Here is a 17,306-nt window from a genome sequence, read left to right as displayed (position 1 = left end):
CACATGATCGTGGACTATATTTGATGGTTTAGACTTTGATACGATGTGATGTCAGTCCATCCGTGAATACAAATAGTTTTGCGCTTGTTTGTGATCTATTCCCGATACAAAAGTCCATGCGTCACCCGTTTACGATTACATAGGTCCGTTAAGAGCGTTTCGATTGAGAAACATGGGTTTTTTCATTTGCTTATTCTATGTTCCCGCTGGTTTGCAATCGCACACGAACACATGTCAATGCGGTCACTGAAAGTCAACGATCAACACGATCACAAAGATCAAAGCTCTCCGTTACGATGCGCTACAATTGTGGTACATTGTATACCTATTATATTCCTTTATTTCGTTTAAAATTGCTGACGTAAAATCAATTATAACGCTAATTCTGCGAAACAGCACTAGCGATAGCACTAGCGATAATGTCATCAAATAACGTTATGGCACGCTTGTTGTATTTTGTTTTCGAAAAACTCACCCTAATTAATTGAAAAGAAAGTGTGTTTTATCGTTTAAATATATATATATATATATATATTTAATATGTTCCGTCATGAACGATTGTGTACGACGGTGACGGGATAAGTCAGATATAACCGCGCGGAGTTCCACAATTTCACATATTGAAGACTCCTGCATTTAATATGTTCCGTCATCAACGGTTATGTACGATGACATAAAAGGGGCATAGGAAATATGTTATTTAGCGGTTTATATGACCTGCACTACCTGATAGCTATGACGTACGCAGGTGATATTAATGACGTTAAATCGCGAAAACAATGACGCGCGCACGCGACCTATTACCAATGACCTAGGTGAAAACGTATCAGATAGAAAAAAATAATTTCAACTGGGCCAAGCTAGTGATGGATGACCATTGATGAACAGCTGTACCTTAGGCGATCAAACAGACATAGTCCACGTAAATACTTCGTCAGAAAGACATTTTAAAATAGATGAATGGGCATAGTCTTGCGTGTATACTTGTAACAGATGAAATAGTTAAGTTTGCCATTTAAATTTATTTTTCAAGACCCTTCTTTTGTTTTAATAAGGTAAGACACACACGTTTAACAGGGCAATTATATTATTTACCGTTTTTCTCATAATCGTATACAGTGTTTTTTTTTATTTAAGGAGTTTGCGTTTACAATAAATTGAGAAGGAACTCATTTTTGAAATTTTATCTTAATATATGTTTCGCGTTTGTAAAGGAGGTCGTTAATCGTGGCCCTATAGACTCGATCAAGCAATTGTTGATGTAACGCATGGATATATGTGTATACTACATATGATCCGCTTGGGACTCGAGCGACTGTTTAAGTTTATCTCATAACACCTATTTTGGAATAAATGACGATTGCATGTTTGTTAATCTTGTAAAAATACACGAACACAACTAATTATAGCTGAAATCTTATTTCAATGTAATTAAGTGCGAGTGTAAGTAAAATTGACCTTTAAGACTTATATATTCATACTTATTTTGGGGAGAAAACAAATGTTAACACATCACTTCATTGAATATAATTGAAACTATTAAAAAACTTAAGTTCCGCTTTTAAGACGATTTGTGATCATTATATTCATATTTCACTAGCTTTTGCGTTCAATATCCAGGTTTGATATTTAGAAAAGTGTCGCCGCACTCTATTCTTCAAAAACTGCTGATATTTGGTAAACACGAATTATCTTCAGTTTTATGCCAATCGAACAGTGCATCGAATTTAGCTGTTATCCCAATTAAATAATAGTCAGTCAAGAAAATTGCGTCATAGTCTGCGATAGCGCATTCGTACGTCATAGCTATCCCGTTCGCACTGTATAGCAATCACCTGCGAACGTCATAGCAATCGCGTGAGCACGCCATAGATATCGTGTGCGTAGGTCGTAGCTATCGCATGCGCAAGCAATAGATATAGCGTGCGAACGTCATAACTTTCGACTGCGTACTTAATTGCTTTCGCGTGTACAAGTTATAGAGCATGCTAAATAAAATATGTGATATGTCATCTGTATGCAACAGTAGTTATTACATTTTGTTTTAATTTGTTAAAACCGTTTAACGCACTTTGTAAATCGTAGCTATATTCACACAAACAGAAACAGGTGTTTCGAAAAATCATATCACTCATAGCAATTGTATCGACTTCCTTGTAGTGTAATACAATTGTTAACAACATATTAATGGCAGAAGTCAGATGAGCCGCGTAATGCGAAACTGAGTCTTATGTCATCTACGCCCAGCGTAGCTCTAGCACATCCGGCGCAGGAGCTACCATGTCCGTTCATGAGACTTGCGTGACTTAATAGCCACTGTTTCCAAATAATGACACACCTGAATCATTTGTATAGACACAAAAAACAATACTCTATAAATATACTGAACATACTATTAATATAACCATTATTGTGTATCTATAGATTGTATATGATTATATATGAAGTCTTTTTAAAGGCAAAATATGCAGTTGAAGAGATGTCGTTAAAATCCGAACATGTTTGGCAAGTTTGAGAAAACAAGTGGGATACACAAACGGTTTTATAGATAGTCACTTTTTTATTTTAATGATTGTAGTGTCTCCATTGTGGATACATTTTTGGTGTAATTATTCTCATGCCTGGGCAGGTACTTCGATAAATGAGTGCATTATCATCATATTCACAGTGTCAAGCCGTGAAATATGTACCGTAGACGTGCCGCGTCTGGAAGAGGTTATTGGTGGCTGTAAATATAATATGGGTTAAATATAAACGCGTATTTGCAAAAAAGACACATTTGTTAACCAAGATATTCGATTTGTTAATTCGATTAAGTTGTTATCCAGACGTATCACTATTTAATTTGTCATCGTTTATTGAATTGCATTGAATTTAATCTCTTTAAGGTTAGTGCAAATCTTGAAAATAATACACCTTTTTTGTAGCAAAAATCTTACAACATTCACTGTGCACACTTATTAGATATACATATATGAACGATATAAAATGCAAAATGTTAAATTATTTTATATTTTCGCATGGTATTAATTATGTTTACGAACTATTGTTAACTGCAGCAATTGTGTAATGTATATGTCGTGTACTGTTTCGCCTGGAATAATAATTATTTCTCATTTCACAATGAACATAATAAAATCACTGAATGTTTTCTTGTTGTTATCACAATATTTAAACAAAATCTTTTAAGATCTACAAGTGAATTGCTGACCAAGCGATCATTATTTTACGGTTATTATCATACTTTATCACAAAAGAAGCCACACTTTAAAAAGGGTTATTAATTTTTCCTAAATTTTGGTTTCGCAAAGTTTTTCCGGTGGCCGTTTCAGACGTAAACGGTCTGACGAAGGTATTTAAATGGCTACAAGTTAAGTTAAAAACGGACACATTTCGATTAAGTCGAAAACATAACGGGATTTCTGCTCCGTCGATATAGCAAGTAATTGAATCCAAATTATAAATTGCGTTGTGATTTCAAACATGTATGTCGTTATATCCTTCACGACGGTCATTTAAAATTGTAATGCTTGTTTATACTTTAATTATTAAAAAAAATACAACAATGCATTAATGTATATCTTAAAATCACCTGTTTCTGTACACAAGTTTAGTAATTCTTCCACTCTGAGTTTGCCTCTGGGTTTACCCACCACGTGCCATCTTCAGTGCAGTCTTTATAAGCAGTCGCTGTTAAAGAAGACGATTTATGGTCGTACAGTGCAAAATCGGTGTCAGAAGTATATGCACAAAATCTCATGATTTTATAATTATCTTACCCAGTTGGGTTTCTTTAGGAGTGTACACATTGTTTTTAAACATTCTAGTTTGGTGGATTATTTGCACTGTTTCAGGGTTTTTCTGAGTTTTCGCTGGCTTATTCTGCTGAAATCAAATCGACAGCATATGTGATTTAAATATTGAGAGGACAAATTGCATTCACCAGACAATGAAATACTGCAACTGTGTATTACGTGTGGAATAAAACCGTCTACCAATATACACCTTAACATTCTCTTAGTTCGTGAAGTTGACGCAAAATTGAATACGATGACGTCTGTAAAAAAAACTGTGAAAGCATATGAAGATGGCCGATGTATATATATTGGGCGCTCTTGCATTGTGTGTGTTCTGTCATAAAAGGTTATATCATTCTGTTTTGATCGTTGTTAGCCGTCAACTGCATTCGGTAATGCATAGCTTATATTAACACAATCAGGAAAGCGTGATTTGAAAAATCCAAATAAATTTTTTCATTGCACAATAGTGGAACATAAATTTCAATACAATATATATAGGCAAATCATATGATTCGCGAACAGTAAAATAATTATAATGCTATAATTTGACCACGAAACTTGGCGTGACTTTATACCGGATAATGCGAATGCGCATTACAGACTGGAGCTACGCTGGCCGTATATGACATAAGACCCATTTTCGCATATTATCTTATCAATGCTTATATGAATTTGATTGCTATAATCAAAAATGTGTTCGACACGGAATTATTGTCAAGGTGTTCCACATTATCAATGTATTCATAGCAGAGGACATTTCTGACATCAATACCCATACTGTTTTAATTTTCTGTCGAGAAATGATATGTTATCAAGATTATGTGTATAGTACGGCAGCGTTCTCTACACAAGTGCGATTCATTTGTACTGGTAAATTTATATCATACTCACCAACCGGACTCGACGATCGGCTAGAATAAAAATGTCAGTTGCTTAAAAGTACAAATTTATCATATTGAGCACGAGTTATTTTTGTTGTAATTATGATTAGTAATATTGTCCCCTACCTACCGGTGAAACCAGAGGGGTCTTATGGTTTGCGCTCCGTCTGTCAGTTTGCCAGTTTGCCAGTCTGTCAGTCTGTCAGTCTGCCAGTCTGCCAGTCTGTCTGTCTCTCTGTCCGTCACACTTTTCTGGACCCTGCGATAACTTTAAAAGTTCTTCATATTTTTATATCAAACTTGAATCATGAATAGATGGCAATATGGAGATTATGCAGGTCATTTTATTTTGTTCCTACGTCAATAATTCTGATTGCTATGGCAACAAATTTATTTAAAACATTTTTTTTTACTGACAATGGTGGAGTTTCACCGGCAGTGCTTGGCAATCTCTTGTTATTATTATTATTATTATTATTATTATTATTACTATCATTATTATTATTATTTTATTATTATTATTATTATTATTAGTGTTATTATTATTATTATTATTATTATAATTATTGTTGTTATTAGTTTTATAGATTTTTGCTAACTCGTATCCGAATTTATTTTTAAAAAATTTCATTGGAAAAAAATCCCATGGAAAAAAATCCCACTGGAATAAAATCCCAAGGGAAAAATCCTATATGATTTTTTTCAAACACGATTTAACGCATTAAAATCGCGAGAATTGTTCATAATTTGTTAAAATGTAGTGTTTCTGAACGTTACATGAATAAATCTCTAAAATAACGACCATTATGCGGCTTGAGCCGACTATACACGTCCGGTCCAGCTCTGTCGTGTGTTATCGTTTATATAAAATATCATACTATTTTTCTCCTTAACTTAAAATTATTCACAAACCAGCTTTCCGTTCTTTTATTTTCATTCAATTGATGACGCAATATATGACGTTTTTGGTGTGACGTTATTTCAGTGACGAAACCCACCTTTTTAAGCATGACTCTTCGGATTTTAAGGACGACAAGTCGGGCGTGTTGGTTAATTTAACAATAAAATGTTTTTTTTAAAGCATCCAAAACGTATTTCTGAGTGTGTGTGTTTGTCATGTATACTTGCATGCAGCAATAGGAATACAATAAATCGCTCCGACCGGTCATTCGATTTCGTAAACAGTTGGGCAGAAAGTGTTAGTATATAGTTTCGATACAAATGTTTCAATAAAATAGTGTGGTTAAAAATAAAATTGGATTATTAGAAAGGATGGAACAACGGACTATGGAAGTGCATATCGTGTTTTAGTACTAAGCATCGGATTAAAGTTTTCATTACGGTGAGCGTGTCGTTTACTTTTTTGCTTTTATACAATTAATATAATTAACCATACGGTGAAATGTTAGCACTAGTTTAAGAGCCGTTTCAAATTAGTTGAATTGCGTCTAAAGCTGCTGATCACGGAAACTTAACACGAGTTCAATGATTGAACAGATTAAACAATATTAAAATATTGTACTCATTCCTACGAAGTTGCCCCTTTGAGGCCCTTTTAACTGACGTGATCCTTTAAAAGGAATTTAACGCCAGAATACATCTGCTAGGGTAGGTCACCCAAATCTAATAAATGAACTACTCAAGTGTTAGGTAAAGTCCCTTGCTATATTACTTCAAATCATGTTTAAAAGCTGAGCAGTTGGCTTCCACAGTCTACTACGTTACTTTTTGGACTTGATATAAACTAAGAATATTCATATCTGCATTCTTCTAAATATAATTGACTCTTCGAATGACTAAATGACACTATATCATGATTGAATGAATGCAATTAAACTTACAAATATGCATCACCTGCCTGTTATCTGGTCTCTTGTTCTGTTCTTGCGTAATAGTAGTTATACAAAAATGCCCCGTTTCTTTACTTAACACGGGTAAAAAAGTGCTGCCTAAATTTGAAATAAGTGTAGATAAACAGAGAAATTCAGTACCATTTTTATAATGGATCGTATACATGTAAACACGGCTTATTTGCCTATCCGATATATATGCGTCGTTATCAAAATAAATTAATGGTTTAAAAGTAAAGTAATAGGTTTATTCCCGTCTGGTACTTTTTGGAATGACAGATTAAATCGTTCTGCATGATTTGCGACCGCACATATACAAGTAAATCTTTCATATTTATTCTTGCTTCCTCGTGTGATCAATTCGAGAAGTTCAACTTCAATGTCCATTTTCGAGATTTCTTTATCAACTGTATTTACACATAATTTCTCACGCGGTATACATAGCAATAACTCTAGGTTTTTTTACCATTCTATAACATTATGGTTGATACAGTGCTGTCGGAACAGTCTTTTATAGCCTCATTACACATACAAATTTGTACCTTGATTGACCGAAGTGAGTCCTTTGTAGCTTGCGTTTCCTTCGTGCACAGCTCGTTACTTGCATACATAGCCTGTTTGAGAATCAGATGATCCGCCTGAAGGGTAGACATCTGGTCTTTCAGTATACAGATATCACTAGAACACATACACTTCCCAGGTTTTCGACCATTACCAAGCTGATTTTCAGTCTCTATAACGGGATACTCCCGCGCTACTGTTGTTTTCCTAGCCTTTGCCGTGCTGATCATCGACTTCAGCATGTACGTGTCTCCATCTTCAGCAACCTCAATAATAGCGTAAATACCTTGTGCGAGCCGAACCGGAAGTGGCTCGCCGTTCCGTGTAAACATTCTTTTATTGAGCACAACATCATCGCTAAACGTTTGCTTTAAGTGTTCAAAGTATAAATTGCGTATCCGTTCAAGGTCAAATTCACTAGAAGAAAATTATCCCACAATTTGCAAAACACACATATCTGTAGGAAGCTCGTGAAAAAAACTGTGAAAGTTTCAGAAACTGCTCAAATGCCCGGATGTCGTCAGCTTCGAGATCGTCGATGTTAAGTGTCCCTTCGTCGTCATTAGGGTCACCTCTTCGTGAGGACCCGTTTATGACCACCTGACCAGGTGAGCCGTTATCCATTATCCTATATTCCGTTATACGGTCTCTTCATTTATCCTCGCTAATCCAGTCTAGCGGCTAATCAAGCGTGACGAAGTTTTGGCCGACCGAAGCGTTTACGTCGCTCACAATATAATGTTCAACTTTGACCTCGCAAATATATTTGCTTTTAAACAATGAATACAATGAGGTATCTGCTAAGTCAATATTTCTTTGATTAAAAGTTATGAAACTTTGTAAAACTGTTTATCAACTCACAGTTATAACAGTTATCCAAATATTATCCGTTTATTCCACACAAACACTTCTTAAACATCAAATTAAGAACTCAGATCTGATAAACGTTTTTACCAAACCGGAGCCGGAAATGAGCTTCAAACGCCGGTTAACTGCTCAGTTGTGTACATCTATATTCAAACAAATATTGAATACTTTCTCATGCATTAGCACTACTTTTTTTCAATCGACTTTGCAGGTGTTTCGATCTTAAAAATGACTTTTCTACGGACATCCCCATTATTGGGTTCACGTGCAAACAAATATCCACATAACTGTTAAATAACACATATGCACAATAACCAGCGATACATCAAAAGATAAGACAACCATTAAATACGGCCACGAAACGTGAACTGTATATGTAATAAAACTGACATGACCGTTAGTCCGTTCATAAATACAAACGCCTATATTCTGGTGTTGTAATATACTGGTGTATTGCAGCGACTGCAAGGTTCACATATGCATTTATATGGACGTCACCTTAAACAAAGAAGAGCAATTGCAATGTGCTTATCAGAAACACAGTTTTAATTTGTGACGAATGCTATAGTTTGATAAATTAAAAACAACATTTTGATTACGCGACAAAAAATGAAATTGGTTACATGTTTAGTTTATACTTTGCAGTAAATCATATACAGTTATTTTCCCAAACTGTAGACAGATATGCCTTGATACGAGTTTCTTATTTTATGAAAACTATTTTGTTTCTTTCTCCATTTTTACACCCACTCAACAATTTTAAATAACTATTAAATTCTAAACATGAAAAGAAAATACAGCAATTGTTAAATATGTGTGTTCACACTTAAAACTAAAACACATATTAGTCTATAATTCATCTTTTTTTTGTGAGTTTCTTACGTTCTATAGTCTAGTGGTCAATCGTATGCATGCACTTTACGTTCTTTACCCTATCACATCCTTTGCAATACAATTGTCCAATATTCTAGTAAAACATTAACATATGAAAGCACATCTAAGCTCATCAAATCTTAGGGCAGACAAGCCCTATTAGATAATTCATTATTTTGATCTTCTATTTTAACATTTACCATTAAAGGGACTGTCAACCACAAATGACGTAAAACAAAAATCTCTAAAATACCGTATTTTTTTAAATTATTAGTTTATATTGATTAAAATTGTACGACTTGTATATTGCATTACTTGACAAAAATTCATATTTCAGTATATTCGGTAATAAAATTTCGCGATCTGAAATCGAAAGTGCATCGCGAACATAAGTGACATAACGATATACACACAATAAATAACGCAAGGTCATTTTATATACAGTATAAAATATATACAATTCACTACGCATGCACCATTTGTATTCCTGGGTTTACCACGTGACGATGATGATCAATCAACTGGCGTTATTTATTGTTAACTGGTAGTTACCTGGTAGACATACCCAGTAAAATTTATTACCGAATATACTGAAAATATGAAAACTTAACTACTTGTTTCAAGTAATGTAATATACCATTCGTGATATTTAAATCAATATAAACTATTAATTGTAAAGAAATACGGTATTTTACAACTTTTCTTTTCTTTGTCGTCGTGGTTGAAAGTCTCTTTAAGGTAGCCACTTTTGTTTTAAGTGCCTCACAACATCTGGTATAGAGAAACATATACTATATAATTATTATAACCCCACAGTTCATGTTACATTTATACAACGGACAATCTCTATTGTGTAAGATGCCGTGTTTTGAACAATATCATCAACGTTGGCCCATTTCATTGAAGAAAAATGCATTATACCTGTGCGCAACATAAGTTGTGAATATCTGGGCACATATATTTAATTTAAATCAAAGTCATATAATACACCGTCTTAGCCTTATTTTGAAACAATATGCTGTATTTTAATATTTCCCTCAATATTTGCGCTAAGATTTAGAAATATGGTTCTTATCTGATTCACACTTTCTCATATATGTGAATATTATTGCAGAGTTATTGTTAATTCCTCGATTGCTCCGTAAATTTATTAAGCGGGAAATAGCGTACGGTATTTTGACTTTTTGACCTCAACGTGTTACTTCGACCTTTAAAAAGTGCACGTGGTTCTGGCGCACGTAAAACTCCGAAAAGGTAAATGCTAAATATCAACTGCTTACTCGAGGTTCATGAACGAACAATTCTTCTTTAACACTTAAGTGCCTTACTTGACATGAAAGGTTTACTGTGACATTGAAGGTAGCCACATGGTTTGTGCAAGCAGCACGCCGTCGTATATTGGATACCTGCCAAATTATGTTGAACTACTTGAATGCATGATCAGTTATTGAGCGGACGTACGTTATTTTGACATGATTGCATTAACGTTTATGTTTTTTTTTAACATTCATCTTCGAATTAGGCCTGCTTCATTCAAGGAATCAATATGCTTACTTTTATCACGCGCTTCACGCCTCCTTATTTAATGACCTGCTGTATTCAGATACTAATGCTTTTAATGTCATTTTCACTTGTCATGTATTGTTAAATGTCATAAAAAGCTTGTTAGGAATGTATACTTGTTATAACTCTCTGTGGAAAACATGTAGAGGCAACTTAATCCGATAAATTTAACTTCAAGAAGAAGATCTACTTTGGAAATTTATTTTTAAGCACGCCCAGAAAATATATTGCACAGAAGGACACATTTTGATTAGGTATGATTTGGTTTATACGTTCGAATTGAACTGCGAACAATAGTCCACGTCTTTGGGACTTCGTTTTTGCACTGTTTATGAGTAGTTTTTTTGTTGACAATATTTAAACACATACGTTGTTAATGAGTATAACAAAGTTCATCAGAGTTTATTTCCCACAATCATAGAAACGGCCTAGAGTGAGAAATTCCAAATATTATTTGCAGCTGTGCTTTTATAACATATATATACAATTATGGTTTTCCAAGAAAGTGAACGTTTCTGAATTTGCATTCCGTGTGTTTTGATTTACTTGAAATGCCTACAATGTCACTACTTCTGATCATGTTTCAATATTATACCTATAATACGGAACGATGATGGGAAATATTAAGTACATGTTGTACATGTAATGACACAAATAAACCTTCAATAAGATCCGTTCGTGTCTACCGACGACATAACTGCGACTTGTATTCGTGAATACGGTACTTGAAGTAAGATAAAATGTCATAACTTGTTTTGACTTGTCAATGCATGATTTTGAGTGAGATAAGCGTGGTATAGTGTCGCACTGATGCTCCGCCCTTCGATATGCAATAAGTTTGTCTTGGCTAAAATAGTAAATACAATGGCTAACAATCGAGATGCTGTAACAATGTCAAACTTAAGTGCTTGTAACCGATTGGAATTGTAGTCATTATTTTGGTATGAATTTCAAATAACCACCAATAACTATGAAAATTGTTTTTCATTTATTTAATCTTTTGAACTAACGATAAACTTTAATAATCAATTTGCATCATGAAACGGCAAACCAACAATAAACAAGTTTTGCTCAATAAAAGTATTAATATTATGCCTAAACTAAAACATACAAATGAAAACAAGTTGGAGAGATTGATCCACAACATCACCATTCTATGTAGGATAACTCCTTATTGGCCTACTTAGAATATGAGAAATATTAAATATCAAGGAAGGATGCCTCCAAATGGCCTACCATGATCTTAATTAGCTGACAGTCTATGCGAAATTTAATGAGTCGCAATAATAAGCAAATCTAATGCAAACGTTTATGCTGCGCAATAATGAGCAAATCCAGCAAATCCGCAATAATGAGCTAATCCAGCAAATTCGCAATAATGAGAAAATCCGCAATAATGAGCAAATCCAGCAAATTCGCAATAATGAGAAAATCCGCAATAATGAGCAAATCCGCAATAATGAGCAAATCAAGCAAATCCGCAATAATGAGCAAATCCAGCAAATCCGCAATAATGAGCAAATCCAGCAAATCCGCAATAATGAGCAAATCCAGCAAATCCGAAAATATAAAACTTCTTTTTTGTAATCCAGATGGTAACTTCCCGATACGGATAACACCATCCATCACAAGAGAGCCGGCCATACAAAGTAGTACTCCTAGATTATTAAATAATTTGTACGTTAAAATTAATGTGCCTATAAAAACAAACTGCCAGCTACTTGAATTTTTCCTCAATGCAAATGTTTCTGCAGACGATTAAACTACGACTTAAAAGTGATGTTGCGATATTAAAAAGCTGCTATAATAAATATATGCATGTAAATGCTATTAGTTAAACAAAATAACAAAAAAAAAACTTATCCAATGCCATGCAATTATAATAAGTACATAGTCTCCAGGTCCCGCAATATAACAACCGTTCAGTCAATATTAATAATGTTATGATTTAAATGCACTTAAAAACCTCGTGTACATGTTCACGTAAAACAATACTTGCACAGTGTTATTTTGAAATTCCCACATCAGTTTCATTTTCACTATGTTAATAAATTACCAATGGTTTGACCAACAGTTCGGAGAAAATTCAGCCTGGCTAATGGCTCGAAAAGCTCCGCAGGCACAGTTGGTCCCAGTTTTCCTGGAAGATGGCATGGCAAGGACCTGGTACTTCGCAAGCATGGTGCACACTGTCAGTGAAGCTCCATAAAATGGTTTGGCATTTGAAATATACATGAGAGGCAGATCAAGCAACAGTATATATGCTCCATAATATGTTTTGGCACTTGAAATGTACATGAGAGGCAGAACAAGCAACAACAATAATAGGGCTATTCCTCAGGGTGTGGTGAGTGGGCAAATTAACGTACTTGTCTTATGCGAGAAAAGCTGCGGAAAGATAAATGAAACCGGATGCTCAGTTAAATTGAATGGTGCATATTCGTATCTAAGAAAATGCGTTTATATCGAAATGCTATTGTGGCACAGTCTAGAAACTGCTACAATGCGCCCAACGAAACACCACAATAACCAAACATATTGGTGATACCAATCGGCATCATAACGATAAAGACCAAACATTATGTAGAAATGTCAACAACATAACCGAGTTTATTTTTTAATAATTAAACCTTATTGTTTTTGCCAGTAAACGGTACCGCAATCTATGAAAATCACAGATTATTTGTTTGGTATTAATATACATTCAAATACTAAACACTTGTTATTATACCCCCACAAACGAAGTTTAGGGGGGTATATAGGAGTGAACTTGTTGGTCGGTCGGTCGGTCCGTCTGTCGGTCCGTATTAAGTGTCCGCTCTCTAATTCAAGTAGTTTTCATCCGATCTTCACCAAACTTGGTAAGAAGTTGTATCTACATGATGTCTAGGACAAGTTCGAACATGGGCCTTGCCGGGTCAAAAACTAGGTCACGGGGGTCACTTAGTGCGTTTTAAACATTCAGCATGTTGTCCGCTCTCTAATTCAAGTTGTTTTCATCCGATCTTCACCAAACTTGGTCAGAAGTTGTATCCAGATAATCTAAAGGACAATGTTCGAACATGGGCCTTGTCGGGTTAAAAACTAGGTAACGGGGTCATTTAGTGGGTTTTTAAACATTCAGCATGGTGTCCTCTCTCTTATTCAAGTAGTTTTCATCCAATCTTTACCCAACTTGGTCAGAAGAATTATCTAGATGATCTGAAGGCCAAGTTCGAACATGGGCCATGCCGGATCAAAAACTAGGTCACAGGGTCACTTTATACGTTTTACACATTGAGCATGGTGTCCGCTCTCTATTTCAAGTAGTTTAAATCCGATCTTCACCACACTTGGTCAGAAGTTGTAACTAGATGATGATGTGTAGGTCAAGTTCGAACATGGGCCATGCCGGGTCCAAAACTAGGTCACGGGGTCACTTAGTGTGTTTTAAACCTCACCATGTTGTCCGCTCTCTAATTCGAGTAGTTTTTATCCAATCTTCACCAAAATTGGTCAGAAGTTGTATCTTTATAATGTCTAGGGCGAGTTTGAATATGGGTCATGCCGGGTCAAAAACAAGGTCACGGGGTCACTTAGTGCGTTTTAAACATCACAATGTTGTCCGCTCTCTAATTCAAGTAGTTTTCATCCAATCTTCACCAAACTTGGTCAGAAGTTGTATCTAGATGATGTCTAGGTCAAGTTTTAATATGGGTCATGCCGGGTGAAAAACTAGGTCACGGGGTATCTTAGTGCGTTTTAAACATCACCATGTTGTCCGCTCTCTAATTCAAGTAGTTTTCATCCAATCCTCACCAAACTTGGTCACAAGTGTTATCTAAATGATATCTAGGACAAGTTTGAACATGGGCCATTCCGGGCCTAAAACTAGGTCACGGGGTCACTTAGTGCGTTTTTTAACATTCAGCATGGTGTCCGCTCTCTAATTCATGTAGTTTACATCTGATCTTCACCAAACTTGGTCAGAAGTTTTATGGAGATGATCTTAAGGCCAAGTTAGAACATTTCTGGGTCAAAAACTAGGTCAATGGGTCACTTAGTGCGTTTTAAAAATTGAGCATGGTGTCCGCTGTTTTTTTTGAAGACGACATGCAAAATATTATGGGTCAATGCGGCATGTGGGGGTATTCGTCACGTCTGCGGCAACGCTCTAGTTCTTTGTATCGGGGTGTGTTATTATTGACAGAACGCGACCATTCGTCACATCCTTGGACTTTAAACGTTGTAAATAGCAATACCTAATGTAAATGCCATAACATAAATGTTCGTACATTAGGAACGCACTACATATTTCCCTTCAATACGTTTGAAGTAAAGAGGACACAATCTGATTACTGATTAAACATTGAAATACAATACTCATCTACCTTAATTAGGCATGTGTAGTTCTAATTAAGCTGCTTGCTTATGCTATTCTCTTTTAATAATAATGATGTTTTTATTTGGAAATAAATAGACAATATATGTTGCTTTTGTTGATTAATCGAATCCTATTCTACACTTCTGTTACCATAAGAAATGTTCACGAGATCAAAATAATCTGCAAGTTGTACTATGTGTACGCCGATGAAGCAGGTGGGAGTTATATCCCTTTAATATGTATGCAGTTTATGGGACGCAATTTGGATATTGAATAATCACTGAAATTCTAAATTGCCCTCCCTTTAATTAGTGTTTATGGTCCCATGCTTCTAGTTTAGCTGTTTTCTTATAAATAATGTAATGAAATGTCAAATAATTCGTATTGTGTACACGTTCCCGTAAGCAAATTAATTGTAAACGTATTTAAAAAAACATGCTTTGCACTAGTCAAATGCGTTTCACTTTGATTCGTTGACAAGAAATGAGAGCATTTAAATGTAAAATGTATACTAATAAACGTGTTCATACCTGTCTGCATTAACAGTGTCTATATAATGCATTTTATATCTAAATCTGTAGTATTTGAAATAATATTAAATAAAGATAATATTGGAAACAAAACGCAAAGCTTTTGCTGGGTTTGGAATCCTGGACCTTTGGGATTTAAATGTAAAACAATTACTGTTGCGGTATTCAGGCTTCAAATCTTTAATGCTTTATAAGCAATATACATGTTTTGCAACTTGTCGAGTGCAAGCGTTAATGAAAGCGCTGAAGGCAATGACTTTGTTCGCTATTGCATAATTTTAGAAGGAACTCAGTTTTCAAACTTATGTTAAAGCTTTTTATATCGCAAGTTTGAAATGAACAAAACCCATTTAAATGTTAAAGAGTGTGTATTAAAGCACAAGTCGAGATGTGTGTGCCTGTTTATCCACATATTTATGTTATAGAGACAAAATAACAACGATATGTCTTTTTTCACAATTGGTCGCTGCACTGGCAACCATCTTCAGAATTCAGTGGTTGCCTTGCTAAAGAATAACAAGCCTATAAGCATGTACATGTTGTGTAATCTAATACTTTATCTATTTTCTTTAAATTATTGAGAAACAATTTTGCCCACATGACAGACTTTAAATGCAGCATTAAGCCCCAGCCAATATGTACAGATTTCAATGATAAACTTACCAATGTCATCGCACAAGCTGTTTTAAACAGTAGACTGGCCACTTGCCAATATGTCAAACAAGCTCTTAAACCTATTGTTTACATAAGTATAGGCTGTCGTCTGCTGGCATTTATTGTCTACTCAATTTGACTGGAGTTATCCACACAGGCAGTAATATGTTAAAATAAGAAAAAGTAGCTAAGGCATACTGATTTGCAAAATTATGTCTGCATTATTTGTGAGCTTCGCTCACAAATAAAAACTTATGTGTTGTGTGATATAGCCATGAAAGAAAACACACGAAACAAAACATATACAGTGAGGTTGATTAAAATGTGCACGGCCCACAAGACCGGTGTTTGTGAAACACAATGCCCCCGTTTGCATTTTGAAGCCGCACCGCAGCTATTTTAAATAAAATTGTTAAACCCAAGGCCCATAATTTCACCAAAAATCAACGGACAGGAACGAAACACACACCTGGTAGGTCATTTAGGTGAGTACCCAACTTAAACTGATGATGCCCGTATAGTTACTACATGCATAGCTTGACAAAAAAAATGGGGCTGCGCCGGTATTTCACTATTTTGAACATGCGCATACAGTGACTGCATGTAATTCGTTGATAATAACACGGGATGCGGCGGGATCTAACTGCTGAATGACCATGTCCGTATATTGAATACATATGTAGCGTTGACAATAACATGGTGTTGCGGGGGGGGGGGGGGCTTAGTACTAGATTATCATGTCCGTATATGGGCTACTTGCTTAGCGTTGACAATAACACGGGTGTATGGATGTATCTAACTACTAAATAAATATGCCAGTACAGTGACTATATTCTTAGTGTTGACAATAGCATGCTTTTGTGGGGATAAACAACTACTCGATAATGATATCCGTATTGTGACTAAATGCTTAGTGTTGACCATAATATGGGGTTGATGTGGTATCAAACTACTAGATGATCACGCCCGTATGGTGACTAAACGCTTAGTGTTGAAAATAACATGATGTTGCGGGGATACACAACTAATAGATGGTCAAGCCCGTATTGTGATTATATACTGAGCGTTGACCATAACATTTGTTTGAGGGGATTTACAACTACTTTATGACCATTTCCGTATTGTGACTATATGCTGAGCGTTGACTATAACATGGGTTTGCGGGGACCGATACGGTTATACACCGTGCATATGCTGAGCGTTGACCATAACGTGGGTTTGCGGTGATATAAAAATGTTGACAACATAATTATAATTATAATATCAAATCACGACGTAGATCACTTTTAAATCCGGATTATTCGAAACAAGTATATAATTGTCAATATGCGTATGACTTAATCTTCTTGCTCGCTTTGCACTCC

This window comes from Dreissena polymorpha, chromosome 3 (genome assembly GCF_020536995.1).
Source record: "Dreissena polymorpha isolate Duluth1 chromosome 3, UMN_Dpol_1.0, whole genome shotgun sequence".
Lineage (NCBI taxonomy): Eukaryota > Metazoa > Mollusca > Bivalvia > Myida > Dreissenidae > Dreissena > Dreissena polymorpha.
This window is presented reverse-complemented; position numbering follows the sequence as displayed.